At 37.0% G+C, this 14,667-nt stretch overlaps 1 protein-coding gene across 1 annotated transcript in view; it reads left to right on the forward strand.

Moving 5' to 3' along the window:
- Positions 1-14,667, forward strand: part of LOC150083252 (treslin-like) — a 265,502-nt gene that overhangs the window by 81,512 nt on the left and 169,323 nt on the right. The gene's annotated exons all lie outside the window — the stretch shown is intronic.

The raw sequence follows: 14,667 nt of genomic DNA on the forward strand, positions 1-14,667 counted from the left end.
CTCTCTTGGTAAGAGGACCCCTTCGTTCCCCTCACCAATCTTGTTGCCCTTCTCTGTACAAGCTCAAGCAAATCTATATCCTTCCTAAAATGAGGCCTCCAGACCTGTATGCAGTACTCAAGGTGTGGCCTGACTATTGCATTATACAAAGGGATAATCACCTCCTTTTCCCTGCTAGCAAAATTCTTGTATATCATTGACAAAACACCATGACCGGCTCTGGCAGCCTCTTTGCATTGCTCAGAAAACTTCATATCTGACTGCACAATTACTCCCAGGTCTTTTTCATTTACTACCACCCTAAGTGTAGTACAACACAGTTGGTACATTCCTCTGGGGTTACTTCTACCCATATGCAGTACTTTGCATTTGTCAATGTTAAACTTCAGTTGCCACTTCTCAGCCCATCTGCCCAGATTTTCTAGATTCTGTTGCAGTAGCACACTGCCATTACTGTTGTTAATAACCATGCCAGCTTTGTACCATCTGCAAACTTCGACACTAAAAGCCTAATATATCTTCATAAATATCATTGATAAATATACAAAACAACAGTGAGCCCAACACTGAACCCCGTGAGACTCCGCTAATAACATTAGTCGACGAAAAGCGGCATCCATTGATTACCACTCTCTGTCTTCTCCCACTCAACCGGCCTTTTATCCATTGTAGCAACTTACCCTTAATATGATTCTGCTCCAATTTGTACAGTAGTCTTCCATGCACAACAGTGTCAAAAAATGTTAAGGGATGAACTACAAAATAAAAGTAATAACTGTGAGAACAACATAAAAACCATTAGACAACAAGAAAATTGACGAAACTTTAGATAAGACTCTGAACTTAAAAATGGAGAATGCGTTAACTCTTAAAAACAATATCTATGATGCAAATATAAAAAAAAAAAAAAAAAAAAAATTGCAAATACAGGCTGGCCTCGATTAATACGATTAATTCATCCTGAGAACGCATCGCGCAAAATGGAAATGCGTTAATCGAATATAATAATCAATAGGAAAAATTATAATTGGTTCTTGACCCTCTGGATTGTCGATAAAGAATTTTAAAAATACCTTTTAAATAACTTTTTAACTGTATACAGCGTAAAAGATAATGAAAATAATTATGGAATTAAATGTTTATTGCATAAAACAGCGGTTCCCAAACTGTGCGCCATGGAATATTTAAAATTTTCGAGGGAAACAGCGATACTCGACATCTGTCAGACACCGCGCAAACTACTAGCTTGAGGTAGTTCACAGTTTCAGTGTTTCTTATTAAGTTGTTTGGACCTAACTACTAAATGGAACTGTTAGGTATTTCTTTTGGTCTGGGCGCGCCGTGAAAAAATTACTAAGACACTAAGGGTGCCGTGAACCGAGAAAGTTTGGGAACCTCTGACATAAAATACACGATGAAGAAATGACTGTTGTGGAAGTATTTGAACAGTGTTGACTTTCTCTTTTCATCAGTCAATTACCGATAGCCGATAACAATTTTCTTTGGGCCCTGGTCAAATAAATATCACAGAGAACCTAAAACAAAAGCTTTGAGGTTCTCTGCAATATGATAGATTTCATCTAGTTTTTTTACCGTTATCTCCTTTGCTGTAACATTTTCATCTGGCTCATTTAAAAATTTGAATTTTTAATTGTAAGTCTGCATTGACTTTATTAACAGGAGACAAACAAGTAAAACGGCTTCTTCCGATGGTTGAGGGAACACACTGAGGCGGGCAGCAGGCAAACGTTTGTTTATTGCCCGTCCACACACAGTAAGCTTAACACACAATTCAAATCTTTTTCAACTATCACATATAAAAAAAAAAAAAAAAAAAAAAGATCGCGTTAACTGGAAATTTGCATCGTGTAAAGTGAGAAGTGGTATAGTTTTTTCAAATAGCGGAACTGAAAAACACGTTAATCAAACTTGCGTTATGCGAGGCCTGGCTGTATATATCCTTCTGAGGATCCCAATGATGCAGAAAATAAATCATTTGTTGAATATGCTTCAGTTTCTTTTATGCCTATATCAGATGTTTTTAATGCAAGGAATAAAAGGATAATTAAAATTGCTAACCTCAAGGTGATGATTATGCTGTTAATAAAGCTTATGTTGATCACATAAAATTTAGTACACAAAATGCTGCATTATCTATTTCCAGTGGGTCTTATGCTGCAATGGGGAAGTGCATAATTAACATCTGATCCCAAGTACAATAAAAATGCAGTGAATACAATACCTGAAAACATTTTATCCCATTCTATTCATCTTCTAAAGAACATATTGTTTTACAAAAAGATTTCCATGTAATTAACTTTGAAGTTCATAGTGGCATTTTATTAGATAAAGATATGAAGTTAACTGATGACATGGATATTAAATTTACAATTTATTTTCAAAGTGGAGAGGAATTCCCTTTCATTACATTTAAACTATTTATTGGACAACAAAAATTTGAAAATAAATTAATAGAAGTAAGCAAAGAAAATACTTTATTTATAATCAAAATTGAAGCTGCATCACCTTTAGGCTATGTGTACACCCATATCTTCAAATTACTAGAATTAGTTGGAATTAAAACTGCTGTAGTTTTTTTTAATTTCATAGATTTCACCATGTTAGACTTACATATATAGCTCTCTAGCTGTTACTTTGAACTATCCACTGATAAAATCCAGTCAGGTAGCTGCTTTCTTTACTTTAGTGCTGATAAAAACTATTATGTGTTGTTATCTCTCTCTTAAGTCTAAAATATAAAAATTTCTGAAGGATTTTTTCACAAAAAAGATTTTCAGTATGAAGTGTAATGGTCCTTATGATATGTACTCATATTACAATATGCAATTGATGATAGCCTTGAAACTGATAAAAGTCAGTCAGGTAACTACCGTTTAATTAAACACTGATAATAAAAAATAAACTACTCCGTGTTGGTCTCTCTCCATACTGTAATGACTAGGTAAAAACAATGAGAGTGCTGCATTTATAGACTAGACTAGAGACTAGCTCTTAGAGTGCATTTATAGAGTAGACTAAAGACTAGTTCTTAGAGTGCATTTATAGACAACAGTTACTAAATTTTTATAGAAGTAAATCAATGAAATACTAATTAGTTCTAAGATTCTAAAACTGACACCAGAGTGTTTGAGATTTTATTCAGATATACCTTTTATATTTGATAATTCTTATGAAATTGCATTAACCAAGTTAAATAGGTATTATTCATGGTTTTTTTTTTTTTTTTTATGTGAACCCCAAACACGAGAGGTATTAGAGCCTATAGTACTTAGTACCGTGCTTGGGTTGGAGGTTGAGAAGACGAAAGAAGATATTTGTTGACATTGGACTTGAACTTCTGTAGATTGTAATTTTCAGGAAATACGTATGGAGGAAGGTTGTTCCAGAAAACAGCAGTTGAATGAATAAATGAGGAAGATGAAAAGTTGGTTCTGTGGGTTTGAAGTTGGACAGTAAATGGATGTTGGCTAGTGGCAGCACGTGTTCGGACTGTTTTGAAAGAGAGAGCGGGAATCATAGAAGCCAATTCAGAAGAACAGTGCTCATGGAAGTATTTGTAGAAGAGGCATGCAGCAGAAACAGTGCATCTATGAGAAAGTGAGTGGAGAGACTCTGTTAGAGATGAATCATTAATTAACCTAACTGCCCTCTTCTGAATGGAATCAAGACGCCTGAGAGAGGTTTTGGGGTCACCACCCCAGATGTGGGAACAATATTCCATGGCAGGGCAGATTTGCGATATATACAGAGTGAGCAGCTGTTTGGAAGAAAAGTAATGCCAGAGAGCAAAAGAGAAAACCAAGTTTTTTAGATGCAGAGGAAGCAATATTTGTTATGTGCTTGTGCCAAGAGAGATTAGAAGTCAGGTTAATCCCCAAAAGAGATATCATTTTGCCTAGAAATCGGAGTGTCACTAAAGATAAGCATAGGAGCAGAAGAATCCTTTTTGTGAGATATAAGACAAGACTGAGTTTTAGAAGGGTTGAAATAAACTAAGTTATCTTTGCCCCACTGGAGAATTACCTGAAGATCGGCATTTAGGAATTGGTAGCAGTTTTTCGAGAAGTTGAAGCTGATTGAGCAGGACAAGGTTTCTCAAAATTCAAAGTTGAATGCAATGTGCTATCATCGGCAAAACTATGGATAGGATTTCCAGTCAATGGAAGAAGGTCATTGATATACAAGAGGAAAAGAGTGGGGGAAAGAACTGAACCTTGGGGGACACCGGCATTAGTGGAGAAGTTAGAAGACAGAGAGCCATCTACCATCACCCTCAGTGAGCGATCAGAGAGAAAACTGGATAACCAATTACTAAAAACAGTTGGCAAACCATAAGATGGAAGCTTGTTTAGAAGACCTTTATGTCAAACACGATCAAAAGCCTTTGAGATGGCAAGAGGAACTATTTGTGTTCCACCGAACCTTTCCATTGAATTAGTCCATAAATGGGTAACATAAGCCAGAATATCCACTGACGAAATCCATACTGGTGATCGTTGATCAGACGGAAGGTTTTGGTAGTTTAAGAGTTGGCGGTTAATTGATTTCTCCATTACTTTAGAAAGAGTAGAAGTAATTGCAATGGGACGATAATTGGATGGGAGGGATTTCTCACCCTTTTTAGGAACTGGCTGGATATGAGCAAATTTCCAAGCAGAAGGAAAAACACCTTTGGAATAAGAAAGTGAAAAAAGGCAGCAAAGAATAGGAGTAAGTTCAGGAGCACAGGTTTTGAGAACAAGTGGAGAAATACCATCAGGACCTGGAGCTTTCTTAGCATCAAGATTCATCAAAATCCTTCTGATATCCTTTTGACGGAAGACCACAGGAGGCATTGAATGGAGCGTGTTGGGAATGGTGGGAGGTGTTTTACCAAGATCATTAATACCTGAGCTGGAAGAAAAATGGGATGCTAGCAGGTCAACTTTATCCTTGGCTGAAGTGACAACAGACCCATCCGGTTTGGACAGAGGTGGGAGCAGAGATGGGCAATAGTTGCGGCCAATAGCTTTGGCAAGAGACCAGAATGCTCGGCTACCATTAGGGCAAGAAGCAAGTTTTCTACTCTTAGCCTGTTCAAACTCTAGTTTGGACTGATTAATAACTGCTTTACAATTGTTGCGAGCTTTGGTGTAGGCAGAAAATGAAACTAAAGAATTAGAAACAAGGCAATTACGATATGCAACATTCTTCTCTTGAACAGCCTTAGCACATTTATTGGAAAACCAAGATTTAGATATTGGACGATATTTTAAAGTGGAGTGTGGGATAAAGGATTCCATTCCTGCAAGAATAATTTCACTGACACGATCTGAGCAAACGTTGACATCAGAAGTATTGAAACAGTAATCCGACCAAGGAAAAGAAGAAAAGAAGTCTCGCAGGTCATCCCATTTTGCATTCTTGTAATGCCGAACAACACGAGTTTGGGAATAGCCATGAGATAAAGGTTCCATTGGAGAAGAGACAATCACCAAGTTGTGATCTGAAGTGCCTAGAGGACCTCTCACTTGAACCGTGTACTTAGAAATGTTGTCTGTGAGAAATAGATTGAGCGTATTGGCTGTATGATTAGGATTGTCCGGTATTCTTGTAGGTAAATGAACAATCTGTGCTAGGTCATTAGTAATTGCAAAAGCCTCAGCATCTCAACCTGCTGGGTTGGTGTGACTAGAAAATGGAAGCCAGGTGGAGTTGTGAACATTAAAATCACCAAGGAAAATTACCTCACTGTTAGGAAAGTTGGACTGGAGAAAGTCAAGTTGCAAAGAGAGGAAGTCAAAGAGCTCAGAGTGATTAGTGGAGTTGGGAGAACGGTAGAGACAACATATGAATTTGACACAATGAGGTAGAGAGATTTTAAGCCAGAGAAGATCAAAGAGAGGAGATTCCAAATTGCCAAGTCTCTGACAGGGAATATCAGAACGGACATATGCACAAGCACCACTTTGAGGCAAAAGGAATCATACAGCGAATAATTTGGGCATCTGAGATGAGCAGTAGTTGAATCAACCGATAACTGAGATTCTCTTAGAAAAAGTACATGGGGTTTGGCAGACTGCAAGTGGAAATGGACATTGTTGAGATTAGAATTGAGACCACGTATATTTGTGAAATGAATTAGGAAGTCCTTGGGAGGTTTGTATCTTTTCGCAGATAAGCTTGCTCTATTAGTTTGACAATTCATGGTGTATTCAGTAGTAAGAAAAAGTGGGTGGGACATGCTGTATGAAGTAATGAAATTTTTTGGATATGGCGTACATGTGGTAAGAATATACCCAGATCCTTGACATAACGTGGCATCGACAATGCTCCCCGCATACACACTACTCGGACTCCCTCCAGTCACTATCTGGCAGAGTAGAGGTAGCAAGATTATACACTAGCTGATCCGGAAGCCTCCTGGAGAGTTACCAATAGGTTCGGTCCGGTGTGCTAACTAGCGGCCGGCCTGTGAACACCGTTTTAGAGCTGTACCCTCGAAATGTAAGGAATATTGGATCTAGCCACGACGTTCTTCATAACTTCAAAAGTCATCAATCATACTGCATGATGGAAGAGATGGGGAAGGATTGATCTGAACTTAGCTCTGGACACTAAACATGGGTTCCACCACTTTGAGCCTCCAATAAGCAAAGTGGTGGTATTGCACCGGTTGATGAGAGTCATCTACCACCTAGTACTGCCTGGTAACATAGAGTGGCGGCGTTCCTCCATGTGGTGTGGGCGCCACACCTCGACCCCTGCTTACGTTGGTTCACACCTGGGTGGTCACCCACCATGTACTTGTGCATGGAGGTTATACCTAGGATTACTAACAGTCCCACCATCGTGAAGGTGCAAGCAGAGGATTTGGCTGTCACAGACCGTCCGGACTTCGCCGAAATTGGGTCCATTTGACTTGAGTGTCACCTGAATATCAGTTCCATCAGCGTTTTAGACTCCCAGGTAGCAAGTACAGCTTGTCTGGCATATCTGAGAGAATGTCTGTGACAACCTCAAGGACCAAATGTGAGTTATCAGTATGATAATCGAGGTAGTGCAATATCAGGAAACTCGTTGTGAAGGCATTCACAACATTAGATGTAACAAAAACAATGCAATTTCACCAACTTCGGTGATTTACTACAAACTAAAATGATGGTTTACACTAACTTATTCAATTATCAAAATGTGTATATTATTTAACATTTTTTTAATATAAAAATAAAGAATTTCTATATTTAAAAAAAAATTTAGTTGGTAAATGGCATTATAATAATGTACTTCACGTGGTTGACTCTGTTCAAGTATTTTGATAGTCATGAATGGAAATTAATAATGTTTATTTAATAATGATTATTTAAAACTTCATTTTGATTCAGAAAAACTACCCATTGTTTTTGCCAGTAATTTGTTTGCAGGGAGATTCTTAGTTAAATTAGATGAAGGTTATGAAATAAACTTTTCAGAAAGAAAGTTATATATTGTGTTAGGGTTTGAACAAATGGTATATAAAGATAGAATAAATGAAGGTAATTATAGACCTAATATTACTTTTGGAGTAGATAAAATATTAGTACATAGTTCATTTGTAAAAGGAGCTAATGATAATGGCATTAAGTCTGATGTAATGTATAACTTTAAACCTACAAGCTATACATTTGCTTCTATAATTGAAAAACGTAACCCACCTATATACTTTCCTCTCAATAAAATAACATTTAATGAAATAGTTATTTCACTAACAGATAAATATGGAAGATCAATTAACTTAAATGGAGAAGATATATCTTATGTATTACATAAATGTAGAAAGTATGATGATTATATGAACTGATTAAGAAGATTAACCTGATTTTAAATAACTTTAATTTAAATAAGTGAGTCTTAACAGAAACAAACAACTATATTACAAAGCTCACACCCACATATCTACAAACATATTACTGTGTGGTATATTATACAGTAGAACCCAATTAAGAAGTTTTCCAAGGGACAAAATTTAGAAGGGAAAAAATGACCTAAGGATATGAAATATTAACTACACAAATAAAAATGAAAAGATACACATGCATAACTTAAAGATGATTTTTAAGTATTATTTCAGAATTTATATTTTGCACTGCCTATGGCAAACATTTTTAAACTGAGGATTTCTAATTGCTTAACATTCTGTTCATTAAACTCATTACCAATTTTGAAGGACGAACTCCTTTGTGTTCATCCTTCCAATTATAACTCTTCAAAATAGAAAAATATAGTATAATCAGTATAATTAATAATTATTATACTCGTATAATAAGTATAATTAATAATTAATACATATTTATAGCCGTTAAAAAATAAAACTTCTAAGGATGGACGAATAGTTATGGCCAATAAAAAATACAGAACGGAAAATTCAGAACTGTCAGAACTTAACGGCAAATGCTTCACTATGCTTCATGTGGTCGACACTGTTCAATTATGGATATCGTTGAAAAACAATTGCAATATGTCACTTACATTATATCGAAATGTTTATACTAAAAAGATTTTACGGCCAAAACCCTCAGCCTAGAGAAAATTCATTAATCAAACAAGTTAGTGCATAGCATCGTTTTAGTTCATAGTAAATCACTGAAGTAGGTGAAATGGCGTCGTTTTTGTTACATCTCATATTGTGAATGCCTTCACGTGTTTCCCTGATATTGCACTACCTCCAATAAGCAATTGCCAGTGGAGAAGGCTAATGTTACTTATTCTCAGTGGATACCACCACCTCAATCCTGGGTGGTAGTAGTATCTGGTGGTATCCTTCACAACAAGTTGCCCTTGATATTGCACTACCTCAAATAAGCAATTGCCAGTGGAGAAAACTAATGTTACTTATTCTTGGTGGATACCATCACCCAGGGTTGGGGTATCCACCGAGAATAAGTAACATTAGTTTTTTCCACTGGCGATTGCTTATTTGAGGTAGTGCAATATCAGGAAACTCATTGTGAAGGCATTCACAATATGAGATGTAACAAAAACGATGCAATTTCACCAACTTTGGTGATATACTACAAACTAAAATGAGGCTTTACACTAACTTGTTCAATTATCAAAATGTTTATATTGTTTAACATTTTTTTAATATAAAAATAAAGAATTTCTATATTTAAAAAAACTTATTTAGTTGGTAAATGTCATTATAATAATAGACTTATTCACTTATTAATAATACATTTATTCTTTATTACATACATACTTCTTATGTGGAAAGTTTTTTACCTAGGAAACTTCTTACCCAGGAAAATAATACATTACAGTATATAGAGTTGATAATGGAAATTAAGAAACCAAACCTAATACAGGGGAAACTTCTTATTTGGCAATTTCTTATCCAGGATCTATTTTATGTGATAGAGTTAAAGGATTAATGATGCTTGGTAATAAAGGACTTGAAATGGTTAAAGATAAAGCTACAGATGTATTAATTGATAAAGGTAAACAACTATAAGCAGAGAAGAATTGGAATTTGCGGGAATACAATGCGTACAGAAAGGATAGACAGAACAGGAAGGGAGGAGGGGGTATGTTGTTAGTTAAGGAATACATGAAATCTAATGAAGTGCATCCAATTGACATTGTGGACAATGCAATGTTGAGTCAGTGTAGTGTGACATAAGCACAGGGAAAGGGAAAATGAGAGTAGGTGTGTTATTGGCCCAATGGTGATGAGTATAATGAGCAATTGTGCAGAGAAATAGAGTGAGCGAGTAAATCAGAATGTCTTATAATGGGGGATTTTAACTTTCCAGATACTGACTGGAACTAGTTTGGTCACTTGCACACTAGCAAGACTTTTTTGGATTATTGTAGCCAGGTGGGAAGGAGCTGCAGTGCTTAGCACACATTTCTTGATTAGACCGGGGTTCGAGCCCGTCACCACCAAATACGAAGGATGCGGAAAGGTCAGGGAATGACCACCGCATATTCCCAGAGCAATATGGCCTTAGTTGCTAATGCTCCTAAAAACCAAATAACAAATAACAAGTTTGGATTATTGTATGACATGTTTTCTACAGAAACATATTTGAGAGGAAACCAGAGGGAGTAATACTGATTATATACTGAGGGAGTAATACTGATTATATACTGAGGGAGTAATACTTATTATATACTGAGGGAGTGATACTGATCTGATTATCATCAGTGATGCTTCATGCGTTAAGAATCTGCAGATAAAGGAACCACTAGGTGGCAGTGATCACAGTGTACTGATGTGGGATTTACTTAAAAATGTAACTATCATCAGGGGTAAGGGGAAGGGTTTTTATTTTCTTAAAGGTGACTGTAGTGGGATTAACTGATGATGTTACCAACGGTGAATTCTAAATGGGAAGCTTTAAGGGATTTAATCTTGGAGGGTACTAGGCTTTTCATACCAACTAAGAAATACTGTTCAAGGTTTAGGCCTAAATGGATATAAGATGAATTAATGCGGCAGGTGGCAGAAAAGAAAAATGCATGTGATGCATATAAATTATCTGGTGACACAGAAAGCCTATGGCAGATACAAGCTAGTCTGTAATCAAGTCATAAAGGAAGTTAGGCAGGCAAAGGCAAATTACAAGAAATCTTTGGCAAAGGATGCAAAGGAAAACAGTAGAGAATTCTTTACTTATGTAAATTCTAGAAGGAAAGGGATGAATCATATTGGTCCACTTAACATAGATGGTTTGACTGTTGATTTTCATGCTCAGGTAGCTCATAAACTGAATGAGTATTTTGCATCTACATTCACACATGAGGAGTTATTCAAGGAGGGAAATGCCAGAAGTTTATCAAACTCTAACAGTGAGCCAAGTAATTTTGTAATAACTGAGAGCAAATTGGAGAAATTGTTGAAGTTGAATATAAGGAAGACATCTGGGGTGGATGGGATCTATCCAGTTATATTAAAGGAGGCAGCAAAGCAAGTAAGCAAACCATTAGCCATAATTATGAAAGCTTCCTTGGACTCATGGCAGGTCCCATGGACTGGTAAAGTGCAAATTGTGTCCTCAATTCACAAAGGGGGACAAGAGTAATTACAGACCTGTTATTCTAACTTCTGTTCCGGGGAAAATAATGGAGTCACTGTTTAAGGAAGTGATGCAAGATCATCTAGACAAGACTGCAGTTAGAGTTCAGACACAGCATGGGTTTGTTAAGGGGAAGTCTTGTCTGACAAATTTAATTGGATACTATGATGTGGTCCCAAAGGAATTGGATGCAAAGAATAATTCTGATATCATATACATGAATTGTAGGAAAGCTTTGATACTGTGGCACATGGAAGACTACTGTACAAATTGGAGCAGTACAGCATTAAGGGCAAGTTTCTACAATATATTGAGGGATGGTTGAGTGGGAGAAGACAGAGAGTGGTTATCAATCGACATTGCTCTTCATGGGCTAATGTTATTAGTCAAGTCCCCCAGGGTTGGGCCCATTGTTACTTTCAGTATTTATCAATGATATTGATGAAGGTGTATCAGGTTTGATGTCTAAGTTTGCAGACGATACGAAGGTTGGCAGGGTGGTTAAAGGTTAATGACAGTAATGATAGTACGCTACTGCAACAGGATATGGAAAAATTGAGCAGATGGGCTGAGAGGTGGCAACTGAAGTTTAACATTGATAAATGTAAAGTACAGTAAACCCCCGCTATTCGCGGTATCTGTATTCGCGATCGCCGATTTAATATAAAATGAAACCTAAAAAATGTGAATTTTAAAACGCTGTGAATATTTTCCGCCATAAAAAACATGGGCGTGGCTAAAATTATCTTTCCCGGTCAAAACAGCGCTCAGTGGGTGGGGGAGAGGGGTGAAAAAATCGCTAGCGTGGATGTTTCTTGCTAATCCTTGTTCAGTATGTGTTAGTCATGGAAGGTTTCGTCGTTTGATATTAATTTATATGTTTATAAATTTATCAATTTACACATTGATATGCTTACAAAAATGATAACTCTACCGTTTTGCAGTGTAAAACAGACTTTTTCGAATGCATGGAATGCATATAAATTACCAAGAGACTCCGAAGCCTATGGCAGATATAAGCTAGTCTGTAATCAGGTCACAAAGGAGGTTAGACAGGCGAAGGCAGATTACGAGAAATCTTTGGCAAAAGATGCTAAGAAAAACAGCAAGGATTTCTTTACTTATATAAAGTCTAAAAGGAAGGGGGTGAATCTGATTGATCCACTTCATATCAATGGTTCGACTGTTGATGATCCTGATTCAGTTTGTTTGCTCAGATAGCAAACAAACTGAATGAGTATTTTGCATCTACATTCACACATGAGCAGTTATTAAGGTTTGAAAATGGCAGAAGGTTATCAAATTGTAGCAGGGTGCTCAATGATTTTGTAATAACTGAGAGCAAAGTGGAGGAGAAATTGTTGAAGTTAAACATAAGAAAGGCACCTGGGGTGGATGGGATCTATCCAGTTATATTAAAGGAGGCTGCAAAGAAACTAAGCAAACCCTTAGCCATAATTATGCGAGCATCCTTGGACTCAGGAGAGGTCCCCACGGACTGGAGATGTGCAAATGTATCCTATCCCCAATTCACAAAGGGGAATCGAAGGGTGACACGAGTAATTACAGACCAGTTAAACTTCTGTTCCGGGTAAAATAATGGAGTCACTGGTTAAAGATGCATTGCAAGATCATCTAGACAAGACTGCAGCAATAATTCAGACACAGTATGGGTTTGTTAAGGGAAAGTCTTGTCTGACAAATTTGATTGGATACTATGATGTGGTTACAAAGAAACTTGATGGATTTCAGGAAAGCTTTTGACACTGTTGTGCATGGAAGACTATTGTACAAATTGGAGCAGAATGGTATTAAGGGTAAGTTGCTACAATGGATAAAAGGATGGTTGAGTGGGAGAAGACAGGGTGATAATCAGTGGGTGCTGCTCTTTGTGGACTAAAGTTATTAGTGGAGTCCTACAGGGTTCGGTGTTGGGTCCACTGCTGTTTTGTATATTTATCAATGATATTGATGAAGGTATATCAGGCTGAGTGTCGAAGTTTGCAGATGATATAAAGGTTGGCAAGGTTGTTAATGACAGTAATGGCAGTGTGCTACTGCAACAGGATCTAGAAAATTTGGGCAGATGGGTTAAGAAGTGGCAACTGAAGTTTAAACTTGACAAATGCAAAGTACTGCATATGGGTAGAAGTTACCCCAGAGAAATGTACCAACTGTGTGGTACTACACTTAAGGTGGTAGAAAATGAAAAAGACCTGGGAGTAATTGTGCAGTCAGATGTGAAGTTTTCTGAGCCATGCAGACAGGTTGCCAGGGCAGGTCATGGGGTGGGGTTTTGTCAGTGATATATAATAATTTTGCTAGCAGGGAAAAGGAGGTTATTGCCCCTCTGTATAAGGCAATGGTCAGGCCACGCCTTGAGTACTGCTTACAGGTCTGGAATCCTCATTTTAGGAAGGATGTAGATTTGCTTGAGCGTGTACAGAGAAGGGCAACAAGATTGGTGAGGGGAATCATCATTCTTTTATTTCTTGGTGATTCCTCTCTCTCTCAGGGGTAACTTGGAAATGTTTTTTTTTTGGCTGGTGCAGCATAAGTGTTAGGCTTCCTTGCACTATATGGCTAATAATAATAATAATAATAATAATAATAATGAAGGGATTCTCTTACCAAGAGAGGCTTAAGTTATGCAAATTGCAGTTGCTGGAGGCTAGGCACCTGCACAGTGATCTGATTGAGGTGTATAAGGCCTTGAATAGGTTGGGCACGCTGAATTTTGATGGGATCCTTCCACTTGTTCAGATCAAAAGGCAGATGTAGAATAGATGTGCGGAAATTTGCGTTTAGCCAGCGTGTTGTTAATTGCTGGGATAAACTTCCATCTGTCGTGGAATGTGATAGGTTAAATAAATTTAAGGTGGAACTGGACATGCATTTGGAGGGAATGGTTTGATTTTTTTTTTTTTTTTGGCTGATGCTGCATAAGCTCATACAGTTGCTTTCTTGCATCACATGTCACTTCTACTACTATTATAAATCAAATGCTAATAACCAATGTAGTTATTAGCTTTTAAAGAAAAAGAACATGTCCAGAGCTCTCTAGCCACCTAGTCTGAAGGTAAAAAAAATATACACATGAAGAAAAGATATAAATTTTTCTTAGTAATTTATTTTAATAAGGTATCAGTATATGTAATGAAAGGAAATCAGAGTGAAAACAATGCTGATATGGTGCCAAAGTTTGGAACCATCCTGTGCAACTGATTCTCAGCATGGTGTGATCCACAGCCTCAATTGGAGAGGACTCCAGAAATTCCTCCATTTTTCAACAGATATCAAATTCACAATTCTCCAACTGAGTGGCAAATGGTGATGTATCATGCTTACTTATGTGGTGTATAGAACATTGAGGAAATGAGTTTTTTTTTTTTTATTCCAGCATAACTTTTTTTAAGCAGTTCCCAACTACAAATTACAAATGCATCCTGCCATGCAATATTGTTTCTACGTGTTTCCAGTATTTCTTTCTTATACTCAGATTATGTAAAAGATCTGTCAAGCTAATTAATCATTCCTCACTTATCAACTAATTCCTCTTTATCTCAGATCTTTTGTTGCTGCTGCTGCTTGTCTTTTCTACAGATAGTTC

This window comes from Mastigoproctus giganteus, chromosome 7 (genome assembly GCF_048544385.1).
Source record: "Mastigoproctus giganteus isolate SK-2022 chromosome 7, ASM4854438v1, whole genome shotgun sequence".
Taxonomy (NCBI): Eukaryota; Metazoa; Arthropoda; class Arachnida; order Uropygi; family Thelyphonidae; genus Mastigoproctus; species Mastigoproctus giganteus.